The 12,987-nt window shown below is 50.5% G+C and overlaps 1 protein-coding gene across 1 annotated transcript in view; it reads right to left on the reverse strand.

Moving 5' to 3' along the window:
• COMT (catechol-O-methyltransferase) overlaps window positions 1-11,850 on the reverse strand; it is a 187,701-nt gene extending 175,851 nt beyond the window's left edge. Inside the window, exon 1 of the mRNA XM_069620038.1 lies at window positions 11,714-11,850. The gene's annotated coding sequence lies outside the window, so the exon portion shown is untranslated. The remainder of the gene's footprint in view (window positions 1-11,713) is intronic.
• Window positions 11,851-12,987: the final 1,137 nt, after the last annotated feature.

Genomic DNA, 12,987 nt, shown 5'->3' on the forward strand with positions numbered 1-12,987 from the left:
CCAGAGCCCAGTGAAACTCTGCAGTGGCCAGGACATTCCACTGGATACTGGAGCCCAGTGAAAATCCACAGCGGCCAGGACCTTCCAGCGGATACCGGAGCCCAGTGAAAATCCACAGCGGCCAGGACCTTCCACCGGATACCGGAGCCCAGTGAAAACCCACAGCGGCCAGGACCTTCCACTGAATACCGGAGCCCAGTGAAAATCTACAGCGGCCAGGACCTTCCACTGGATACCGGAGCCCAGTGAAAATCCGCAGCGGCCAGGACCTTCCACCGGATACCGGAGCCCAGTGAAAATCTGCAGCGGCCAGGACCTTCCACCGAATACCGGAGCCCAGTGAAAATCCGCAGCGGCCAGGACCTTCCACCGAATACCAGAGCCCACTGAAAATCCGCAGCGGCCAGGACCTTCCACCGGATACCGGAGCCCACTGAAAATCTGCAGCGGCCAGGACCTTCCACTGAATACCAGAGCCCAGTGAAAATCCGCAGCGGCCATGTGCATCCCAGAGACTCCAGAGCTGCCAGGTGCATCCCAGACACCCCGGAGCTGCCAGGTGCATCCCCGAGACTCCGGAGCGGCCAGGGCCATCCCCGAGACTCCGGAGCGGCCAGGTGCATCCCCGAGACTCTGGAGCTGCCAGGTGCCTCCCAGAGACTCTGGAGCTGCCAGGCGCATCCCCGAGGCACCGGAGCGGCCAGGGGCATCCCCGAGACTCCGTAGCGGCCAGGTGCATCCCCGAGACCGCGGAGCGGCCAGGTGCATTCCCAAGACTCCGGAGCAGCCAGAAGCATCCCCGAGACTCTGGAGCGGCCAGGGGCATCCCCAAGACTCTAGAGTGGCCTGGTGCATCCCTGAGACTCCGGAGCTGCCAGGTGCATCCCTGAGACAGCCTTGAGCCGAATTTCTTTGAATCGATTTTCACAGGAGCATCTCAGATGCTCCAGGCAATCCAGATCTGCTCTAGTTTTACGCTTTGTGAATAAGGTCCGCAGGAGCAAATGTCAGATGCTTGCAGAGGTCTCCTGATTTACTCCAATGCGGATCTTCGGGAATCAGGTCAGGGTGACCTCTCAGTCCACCAGGAACAGCTGTGCTTTTAGCAGGCAAATGCCTTTGCGGTAGGACGCTTTGCGTTGTCCTGTCATTTTTTCGAACGCAAAAGTTTCGAATGGCAAATTTTCAATTTTTTTTGTCGAAATGCCATTCTTTCGAATGACAATTTCTTTGAAAAACATTTGAAAGTGCCGTCGACATGGGTTAGGGTTGGAGCTTGGTTTAGGGTTGGGGGGTGGGAGGGTGGCGTGGATGTTGGGAGTCCCCCTACACTAAAACCTTGAAATGTTACATTGAGCTGTCCAGAGCTGAAATTACAGCACTGGACAGCTCCATGTAACGTTTCAAAGTGTTAGTGGATATTGGCATTTTAATTTTTTTTTGTAACTTTGAAATGTTATATGGAGCTGTCCAGTGCTGTAATTTCAGCACTGGACAGCTACATCTAACGTTGCAAAGTTACAAAAAAAAGCATTGAAATGCTACTTTTAACCTGTAAAAGTGCATTTCAATTGAAACCAGCCCATGACTATTGTGGACGGATTGGTTTTAAAAGAAATGCACTTTGCATGTTAAATAAAGGCTGTCTCAGCTTTGTCGAAACTTTTTTTTCCGAAACTTTGGTTTGTCGAAACTTTTTTTTCGTAATTATCACTATAAACCACTTTTTGCATAACTTTAATTGTTTTGTAGGCATCTCCTCTGAGGGGCAAATGGATGCATACACAACAATTCAAATGTAGCTTCTTTCCCGCCAAAACCAAAGCGGTATCCCCCCATTACTTCACGTCTGAAAACCTAGCGGCTGAAAATGCTGCATTTCGAACTGCGCATTTCAATGCATTTATATGTGGGGTGTGGCTTAGGATAATAAATATTGTAAGGGGAGTATGGGGAGGGCATGCGCGGGGTCTCGCCCGCATACAAGTGAGTAGAAATGTGTAAGTACAAAAATAAATCTGTATTTTCGCCGTGAGATTTTTTTGGGCGGGGAATCACACTGATCCAAACAAAGCTACATTTTCCAGTCCAACCTTGCTGTCATGTTGGTACAGGAGTCCCGTTAGCCTCATTGTGTAGGAGGGGCTAGTCGGCCTGCAGGGTGGGGAGAGGAAGTGACTGGGACTTGGGGGGAAGTAGCCCAGGAGTTCCTCCAGCCCCACAGAGAGACAATGCCTGCAAGCTGGGACCCCATCAAGGCAAGGGAGCTGCGCAGCCAGGTCGTGGGAGGACATCCCTGCCACTGTAGCAGCACGCCCATCAGAGACCTTTCACATGGCGCAGAGCGAGACCATCCCGTGGCAGGTGCCTGGAGCGTTTGACCTTACGGATACAAGTAATCTGTGGTCGGGGTGGGTCAGGGGTCAAAAGACTATAGCGGCCATGGGATAAGCAGATGATGACGGGAAAAGGAATCTGCTGGCCCTGGCCGCAGGTGGGACAACACAGCGACCGGGGGAGACCTTATGTCACGAGGTTGCGCTTTCCACCGCTACTCCAACGAGGAGGCGCTCAGGTCCCAGGTGATATCAGGGTGCGAAAACAGAAATGGGAATAGCAGAACTCCTTTTCTCCCTCTGAATGCGCCATATCATGTGATTGGTGTGCATCTCATGGCTGAACACACATGTATCCCCTTCCCATGTTCCAATTACACGTGTTCTTTCCAGACACTGTAAATGAGTGATCTAAAAGTGACGACGGAAGGACGAAGGAAATGGAGGAGGCACCCCAATAACCTGTGTGAGGTCCTCCTCCTCCCTCCCCCACCCTCTCCCTGGGTAAGGAGAAGGGTGCCCGCCAAAGCGCGGCAAAACAGGCAAAAGCCCGCGAAGGGCAAACAAAGGAAAGGGGCGGGGGATGCCCCGTATAACGGGCGGCCGCTCGGCAGCAGGCAGTTTCCAGCCCCTGCCAACGGACGCCCGCCGGACACAAAGGAAGGATTTCGTTTTTGTTTGCAGCTGAAGGACGCCGACCTGCCCCTCATCACGGAAGAGTTTCCTGCTCCTGAGTTGGGTTGCTGAGCCCAGGCGCGGAAGTGCCAGGTTCCAGTTGAGGTCGTTCTCACTATGGCCAGGCGAGGAGTTTCCAGTTCTAGTGGCGTTTCGTAGGAGGCTTGCGGTTCCATGTGGAAGGTGCGTCGGGTCGCGAAAGGGAGTGAGAAGGTATGGCTAGAGGGAAAGTAACTAATCCGGCGTTGGTGGGACTGGGGAGTGGTGTCACAGGGCGCTGGGCCATGTTTAAGTTCGGGAGTCCAGGGTCTCAGGCGGGGCTCGCGCTGGCGGTCAATGCAGGACAATATAATCAGGATGCGCGGCAGGAGAAGGATCAAGCCTTGAAGGGAGTGTAAGGTGCAACACCGGCTAGTTGTGATTGCAAACAGGAAGCGGGCCAAGGGCCCCTAGGCTGGCAGCAGGTCAGGCACATGTCCGTTATCTGCTGGGTGGACCATCCCGCCCCAGAAATGTTGGAAATCATGTGGCCAAGGTTCTTCGGCAACAGGGGTAATTTACATGTGTTTCCCAGATGTGTTGGAACGGGAGTGAAAACGTTGCACATTGGTTGCTGTGCTTTCAAGCAAGTCAACAACGGCGCTGCTTTGTCTTAAAGCTAGAAATGCCAATCGGCAAGTGAGATAGCTCAGCACGTTATTGTGCCTGCGGGGTAGCGTCAGCGTTTTGGGCAAAAGCGCCACGGCCCATGAAAACACGACCCAGGTTAAAAGGAATTATTGAATGTAGCAGTTGCCCTCTGTTGGATAGATTGGTGTTGTGGAAGAAAGGAAGCGGTTTATCGGGCGCATGTAACTTCCACCCTCAGCACTGGTTTTAAGATTGTGTCGGGCACCGGGGTTGTCTGGTTGGTACGGATGGCACACAAGTGTTGGCAGGGGTTGCTCTTCAAGGAGGATTATGCATTGGGAGGCATGTATGCCATAGTTATGTTTTTATTGGTACTAGCACAATGAGGGGAATTAACATTATGCGTATTGTTGGGTTTGCGGAATGTTGGATGACAGTTAAAGAGGAACGAAGGTACGGGTGAAAGTATGGACCCCGGCTCCCGCGAATCCTTGCATTGGGAGTAGGCCTCTGCTAGGGAGTGCAATAGTGGTCTAACGTTGGGGGTAAATGCACGTGGAAGGACAGTCAATGATGGGGGCAGGCCTGGCACTGGGAAGAGTGTTTTGCGATAATAAATATTAATGTGCGTTCCACAAAGTTAATATGCGCCCAGCCGGTGGTATTTCTTTACTGGTGACCGGCGGGCCGGAAGGGAGTGCGCATACTTTTCTCAGGGCTGCTTTAACCCCGGGAGCGCAAACCTGTGTGACTTGCGCAGAATATGGTAATTGTCGAGCCATATTGCATAGGGTTTACGGAATGAAAAGCACCGTTTTCAAAATATTTTGCACATGAGGAAGATTAATGGGGCAGTTCACGCGGCGGAGATGCTTGGTTTTGAACTGTATTGGATGGTGAATTTAGTGGAAACTTTAGCTTGGCGGGCTGCTCTTCATTACTGCACAATGTGGCTAGCAGGCAGGCAGTGTGTGTGCCAGAAAGGCACGACGGAGATGCCTGTGGGAATTGGCTGCTGAGATACAGGCCCAAGGATAGTAGAGAGACACTAGTGCATAGCTCTCAACCATTTGTGTCGCAAAGGCAGGTGAATACACCTGATTTTAATTTTGGCGGGTGAGAGGCCCATTGAAACGAATGGGCGTGCAGGAGGCTTGGCGGGTGAGTCAGCTGTTTACGAGGCGGGCGACACCCGCCAAAAACGTGTGATTTGAGAGCTATGCTAGCGGAATTACGGGAGGAGAAGTTAACAAGGTTAGTCCATGTTCCGCCCCATCCCACGGACTTCAAACACCATAATGCAGTGGGCAAAACGGATCCAACCCATTGGACTGACAATAACAGTGGATTCATGGTCATTCACTGGTAGATGGGGGTGCAACACGAGCATAAATAAATGGTTGGAACTTTAAAGGGATACGAGTATTGGAGAATTGTATGCATCACGGTAGGAATAAACAAGCAGCCTTGAGTCCAGGTAAACTGCACTAGAGCAAGAACAGGGGTAATAGCCGCTTCGGATAAATGCAACCTGGGATGATGCAGACATGCAGCACACAGCGTGCTGTGGCGGATTAGCAATGCAACACACAGGCAGACTAAAACCAAAGCAGTGTGGGCATCCGGGGCAAAGCGGCCTACACGGAAGGAAGTTCTACCGAACGGGGAGTGTTGTTTTTCTGTTGGGAACCAGTTTTTGAATAGTGACAAGGGGTGAGTTGTTGGGATAATGTGATACGAATTGTGGCCCAGGTGAAGCTGGGGAGAGGAGTTGGAGGGCGGCCTCCAGCACTACTTGGTGTCGGGGGAAAGCGAGTTGCCCAGGCTTGCAAAAGGGCTAGTCATTTCTCTCTTGTGAACCCGTGAATATTAATGAAGGGAGAGTTTTGCATATAACGGGACGCAAATTGTGGTTTAGGTGAGGCAGGGGTGAGAAGTTGGAGGGCAGCTCCCTGCACTATGGGCTGTAGGGACAATGAAAGTTGGCCAGGTGTGGTACAGTCATCAGGGAGCAGGCTACTGCCGATTTCAATGGAGATGTAACTTGCAGATTTATTGCCGGGCATCCATTTGCACCTTTAGGCTCTTGGGGCGTGCCTGCATATGGGCACGTATGGTGCTCAGCTTCCTTCATCGCAAATCTGAGTGAGGCCATGGGAGCCTTTATATTCCCCCCCAGTTTAACCCAGGGGAAGACAGGAGTCACAAACGTGTGCAGGATCTCCCCCCCCGGGGGGCACGAATGACACTGGCGGGCTGCGTTACAAACTCTCATTCCATACACCCACCTGCCAGTATGCAGGTCAGGGGGTTAGCGGTACAGCACTCTCACAAGCTACCGTTCTTAAGCGCCTAATTCACAAGAGTGTAAGTTCCCCAAAGTGATGGTGGTGAATGATGTCACGGCTTGCAATGCCCGGGCGATAAGCTTTCTGCATTACAATTGCAGTGCAGGGTCGGGTGCTTTCACGGGATGCCGGTATCTATATAGAATTGCAGTAAACGAGTGAGCGCTCGCTTTGATACCTGTGCAGAACCAGTTGACACAGGTTCGGATCCGGCCAGGGCCAAACTCAGCCGTTCAGTAATAATAAGCAGCGCTCAGATATGTTTCGTAGCACGGGTTAGTAGCACTATACAAGTGCTGAATTATATCTCGCCTTGTGAGCAAGACGACACGAAGAAGACCAGGGTCGAGCATCGGGTCCGCTCAGAGAAACTTCAGGGTATTAAACATGTTATAAATAACTCATCATTTTATATACCAAGGGTATTTATTTAATGGGGGCAGTGTGTCGGCTTTCATGGACCCCCCCTGAGTTTATTTGATTTGGCCGTGGGGTAAAGGTTCATGAGGTGCCCAGGTCAGTTACTGATCTGTCGAGGTGGATCTGCAAGAGGGGATCCCCCACAAGGCAGTTTGGCCAGGTTTGAGACATGGTGGGGTACCGCATCACTGCAAGGTCTGGTAGTTGTAAGGGCCTTGAAGCAGGGGAGAGGGCCCGGGCTACCCATTGAGCTGCGGAAGGGAACAGGAAGGATATGAATACATGCTCAACTTGTTAGAGATTGGGCACTGGGGCCGATCAGTTACAAACCCCAGGGGCGCCAGGCCTATTAACATAGCGCATGGGTACAAATGAGAGAAAGGAGATGTTTAGAGATGTATGGGGGCTTGGGCTGGAGCAGCTTAGCAGGAAAGAAAGGAAAGACGGAGCTAGAAAGGCACAGAAGCTCGCAATAGGCTGGGAAAAGTGGTCTGCAAGGTGGCCATCTGGTGATGTCACAGGGGTTAGCGACATCATCCACTGGGTGTTGGGTCATTACCCGGCGGCCTCCAACCACTGTGTGTTTATTACAAAAGAGGTGCGGAAGCTGAAAGGATAGGATGGAAGGACTCTACCGGTTTGAAGAGGACCAACGTTTTTTTGAGCAGAGGACTGCACCTAGTGCACTGGGGTGAATTATCGAAGGTGTTCACGGTTTGTAGGCATAAATACTGGCCGGAACGGCTATTGAGAAGCAGAGATATTCACAGTGGTAAGCGCATTCTGCATGGGTGGCTAGGCCCGGGGGGAACAAAAAAAATTACCGCATTACAATTGCAGTACTGGCTCACAGGTTTTCGCAGGATGCTGGTTTCCAGGTAGAACTGCTTCATTGGAGTGAGCGCTCGCTTTTTGACATCTGTGCAGAACCTGCACACAGGTTCACATCCTGGCAGGGCCAAACACAGCCTTTCGGGAATAATGAGCAATACCCAGAGGCAGGAGGGTTCCTAGCCCTGTAAAAAGGCTGAATTATTATCTCACTTGGAGAGCAAGAGGGCACAAAGCAGTTCAGGGTCAAACGCTGAGACGGCTCGGTGAAACTTCTGGGTATTAAGCAGGTGATAAGTAACCCGGCACATCATATACCAGGGTATTCAATTACCCTGCAGTAGATTCGGGTAGGGAGAGGGGCCGTACATGATAAGTAAACTGGAAAGGGGGAGCCTCTCTTTTTAAAATCCAGAAGGTGGTGCTTACATGACAAGTAAAAATTCAGCGGAGAAGGGGGCAATTAAGCAGAGGTAAAATGCGGACAAAGGACAAAAAATCCGGCTTCGCCCGTCAAGAATGGCGCTCCCACAGTCGGTAACTCCTGCGAGGGCAGGCAGAGCAAGGTTAAGTTGGTGGGAGAGCATTACTCGAATAAATGGGAGAAGAATTTCTATGGATGGAGTATGTCAGGAAAAGTGACCACAGAGGGGGTAAACTAGGAGCCGGTGGTTTGAGTTCATGCAAGGAAAAGTGGTAGGGCTGAAGGTTCCCCAGACCAGGTACAACGTTGTCGTAAGTGAGGCACCTGGTTGAATATGCAAAAGAGCAGGTGCATTGTTCAAGCAGGGGGCATGAAACATTTTACAAAAATTGGGCGCGATGTGCACTAAGCTCCTGGAGAGGTGGTTCGCAGAGCATACAGGGGCTGAGGTAGGGGCTGAAGGTTCCCCAGAAGAGGCACAACATGGTCAAAGTGAAGCCCTCGGTTGAATTTACAAAAGAGTGAATGCGCCGGCCAACAGGGGGCATGGTAAAGTTTACAAAAACGGGGCCCAAAGTGCACTAAGCTCCTGGAGAGTTGTTTCACAGAGCGGGCTTGGGCTGACTAACGCAAATTCCCCAGAGTACGAACATGGGGAAGGCAGACAGTTGTCAGCAAAGGGTTTGGAGCTCCTTGGTTGGAAGTCAGTACAAAACTCTTGGAAAGGTAAAATGAGGAAAGGGGGGAGCCACGGTGGACGGTAACCCACCTGTGGCGTGGCGGTGTTTGGGCGACCAAGCACAAGAGACAGACTCCGAATGAGCCAGGAGAAAGCCGGAAGGGTCTTCGCTCTTTTCGGACCAGCGCCTCTTGGGAGCCTAAACGGCAGGGGCGTCTGGTGGTAACAATAAGGGCTCAGCTTCCCCCAAAGAAACGGCGCTCTCCCCACCCAAGAACACCTGCAAGGGCAGGCTAGGCACAGACACGAAGGGTTGGGAGAGTTGTGCCTACGGAGGACTTTGTGGAAAGAAAGGGGGAAGCAGGTTGTTGGACACGGAGCAGTCGCCGCATCTTCAGAACTATTTTCACTAATGTGTACAGTGTTTTTTATGATGATGTGAAAATAAATCTGCAAGTCTCACCCTGCACATTTCTTGGGGGACAAAGAATGGGCATGTACAATGTTATTGGTGCAAAATGGACAGATACACGGGTTATGACAGCGCGGCCCTAAAAACGAAGGCTCGGTTTCAGCTGCAGTCTCGGCGCCTGAGGAAGAGGCCGATGTGGCATTGAAAGCTGGCATCCGAAAATAAGAAGAGTGCGCCTTGTGTTGTTTTTCGATGCATGTTCTCTTTGAAACTCAAGCGGCACTTTTCGTCTGCTGAGGCCTGAGGAAGGGCTAATTTGTCGTATCAATGATTAGAAGCGAAACGTGTGACCAATACGGCAATTTAAAAGAGGTGCGCCTTGCAACATGGCTCTGTCAGCCAAAGGCATCTCTGAAAGATGCCAAGGCAATCAAAACTCTGAGGCCCACGGGCTGTGGCACGTTATAAACAGTGGGTCAAATGAAACACAACACAAGGGTCGGGGTGGGGGAGGAGCTTGGGGGGTGCGGGATCGCAGGGGCGTGGTCTAGAGGGGGCGCGGCTCCTAGCGTGCATCCAGCAATGCTAGAATAAGAAGAAGAAAAAAAAAGACCACGACGGATGCATTGCCGTTTACCGCCTGTTTCGGCACTGCTGTGTAATGCACAATGCCCGGCACATGTACAACTGAAAGGAATTAGTTGTACATGTAGCGCGCATTGTGCATTACACAGCAGTGGCAAAGCCGCGGTAAAAGGCAATGCTGCCGCCACGTGCGCTTTTCTTTTTTTTTTTCTTTTTTGTCGTTGTTAACTATCCCAGCGCTGACTCTGGCCGAATCCCGAGATCCGGCTCCATTTCTGGTGCCGGATCTCGGATCCGCCGAGAGCCGGCCCAATGACCAGCACTGGTTATACACATTAAAATAAATAAATAAAGACACATTTCACACAGTTTTACGGCTCATCAAGGGGACGCGCAGGTCTTGACAAGCTTTGAAAGTGATGACGCTGGAGGGGGTGTTACCTATCAAATGTGCTCAGTCAGACAGCAAAGACATATAACGCTAAAAACATAAAAAGGGGCGGTCAAATAAAGGTTAATTGCATGCAGAGGACTGTCACTTGTAGCCCCTGCCAAGTCCCCTTCAGTCAATCTTCTATTTTTACAAAACGGAGAGGGAAGTAAACAGCAAAAAAATCGCTTTTATGTTCAGTTTTGGAGAAAAAAAGGGTACATGAAAATGGCACTTTACAGACCGCATTTTTGATGGATGCCTATGGAAGCTGCCGGGGTAAAGTCCTAAAAATAAAAGTGGGGGACTCATCAACAAACGAAATTGGATATGACGTAGCCAGCAATGAGCATATCAAGGTGAAATGTGCACATTTCTTTAAATTGGCTTTGCATAACCACCCAAATTGCACAGAACTAAAGGTATTTTTGCCTTTCATAAAATCAACACACACAAAACCAAGAGAGGACATGTTCTTCTAATAGTGTTTCGAAAACGTTAAAAAGTGTGTATGTTTTAAACTCTAAGAACTAATACAAATGTTTTCCCTGGAACTTGCAGCACCGAAATAGGACATTTCACCTTTAGATGTTTCAACAGGTTATATAGTGCAGTCGTCAGTGGTCGAAGTGTACAAAAAGAAGTAGTGGAACTATTTTCGCTACTGGGCTGCACCCACTCCCCACAAACCCCATCACCACGCCCCCTCCCACACACAATACAGACTCCCAAACGCATGCACCTGTTGTTTAAGGGAATGTTCAGTGTAGTGCACTGAAAGTGTAAGTTTCAGCTTCTTCCTATACTTTTATTTTAAAACGAAACATTCCAAACGGTTTCTTTTTAAAATAAAAGTATAGGAACAGTAAAACTTAATTAAAAAAAGTAGAGGAGCACCAGTCCCAACCGCTCCCGCTCACTTCGACCACTGAGTGCAGTGGAGAAGTGTCCAGCCTACAAACCTGACGACTGCTGGATGCACGGCAGAAACGTTAGGGTCACTTTCTGCTCCTACTTTGCCCCTCAAGCAGAAGGACAATCTCTCTGTGCAGTAAAGCAACGTTTTTACACCTTGTTTTACGGCCCCGGGCTTTAAAAAGGACCCCTGCTATTTCACGCAACAGCCAGTTTATGTTATGCTATGTTTTTGTGATTTATAGTGCCCAGTTTCATGGTCTCCAGGCGCTCTGGCGGATCTGAAAAGAAAAGAGGGCTGCGAGGGCTTTGTGGGATTGAGAGGGAAAAGCGCAAGAGCGCTTTGAGTTGCTGTTGGTAGCTTCAGTTTGAAAACACCAGTCACTGTGCGCAGGTTTGTTTTTAGTCGGTCACTGTGCGCTGGTTTGTTTTTAGTCAGTCACTGCTCGCTGGTTTGTTTTTAGTCGGTCACTGTGCGCTGGTTTGTTTTTAATCAGTCACTGTGCGCTAGTTTGTTTTTAGTCGGTCCCTGCACGTTTCGGTCACTGCGTGCTGGTTTGTTTTTAGTTGGTCACTGCTCGCTGGTTTGTTTTTAGTCGGTCACTGCTCACTGGTTTATTTTTAGACAGTCACAGCTCGCTGGTTTGTTTTTAGTCGGTCCCTGCACGTTTCGGTCATTGCCCGTTGTTTGTTTTTAGTCGGTCCGTGCGCGTCGTTTGTTTTTAGTCGGTCACTGCTCGCTGGTTTGTTTTTAGTCGGTCCCTGCGCGTTGGTTTGTTTTTAGTTGGTCACTGCTCGCTGGTTTGTTTTTAGTCGGTCACTGCTCGCTGGTTTGTTTTTAGTCAGTCCCTGCACGTTTCAGTCACTGCGCGTTGTTTGTTTTTAGTCGGTCACTGCTCGCTGGTTTGTTTTTAGTCGGTCACTGTGCGCTGGTTTGTTTTTAGTTGGTCGACGTTGTGTGCTGTGATCTTGGGAAGCTTTTAATTTACATTACAAACGTGAATGGGTTGAAATAAAAGCATATTCACCTTGCTGCTTCGTGTAAGGCTCCGCCGCCGTCTGCGATGTTCCGCAACGCTCGATTAATGTGACTATGATGGCACAAAGTCCAAGAGATTCCAGGAGCAGTCACATCGGATCAGATCATGGGCGGTGCTGCTGGCAGCGGTTGGCACGCGCTCTGACCTCTCCTGTCTCAGATACACACACAGAGAGCAGCTGTCAGCCGGAATCACGTCAGGCTTTCCCACGGGCTGCCCACCAAAGGGCTTTCTTCTTGCTGCCCAACCATTGCCTCAGGACTCCGGCATGCCCTTGCACCCCACCGGAAGGGCCGAAACCTCATACTGGTCATTCAGAAAACAACTTAAAGCCAGCCTGTTCAGCTGATGTGTCTCTCCGCTCTATGTTCCCTATGCCCCTGCCCCTTCTGTAACCAGCGCCTGGATGCCTGCAGGCAGAAGCGCTTTATAAATTCAAAAATAAATAATCTTAAGTGCCAGGGCAGGCCCTGGCACATGAGATCCTTAAAACGCATGCCAAGCCGTGTGTCCTATTCGTGGTGTACGGGGAACATCCAGCCTTTTTTGGATAAACCACAGCCCATCTGGGCTCTTCTGAGTGAACCCCTGCTTGGCAACAATTGGAGGGTGGGGGCTAACAGCCCCAGCACTTACTCCTCTTCATGGCTATTGCTGAACTGGCGTTTACGTCTTACAAATCATTGGTCTTAGCTAAAGCACAGTGTTCAAATGACGTGAACCAAGGCCCCAACTCCCAGAATGCACTACTTTGTTAAATGAAAGCAGAGGACTGGAACACTGGGTGACATGGAGCCAGCTGATCACCCCACACAGGTACGGCCACATACAGGCTGGTGGGACATGTGTGTAAGATGCCAGCGCTCTTCCTGGGGGGAAATGCGAAGTGGCGGGAGATGGCAAGTCGAGAAGAGCACCTGCCAACACACAGCATTCCTCACGCATGAGCTCCAGGGGCAGGATAGAACCCAAGAGCCAAACATGAAATTGTGCAAGCCAGATGCAAACATCTGCTCAGACCACATCTACACTCCCTTATTTGGGAACCAGCAGTTTGTTAGCAGTGTTTCTGCTGAGACATTAAAGACAGATTGGATAGCTTAGAGAGTTTGGAGCCCGCGCCAGACATCTATGTTCACTCTACAAGTCACAGGTTCAAATCCCAGCAGGGTCGGCTCTAGCTTTCATCCTTCCAGGTACCATTACGTTGGGTATTAATAACAGCTAACGTTACAGGGCGTAGAAAGTGTATAGTTCTGCCA

The sequence above is a fragment of the Ambystoma mexicanum genome, chromosome 10, assembly GCF_040938575.1.
Source record: "Ambystoma mexicanum isolate Mex_15411 chromosome 10, UKY_AmexF1_1, whole genome shotgun sequence".
NCBI lineage: Eukaryota > Metazoa > Chordata > Amphibia > Caudata > Ambystomatidae > Ambystoma > Ambystoma mexicanum.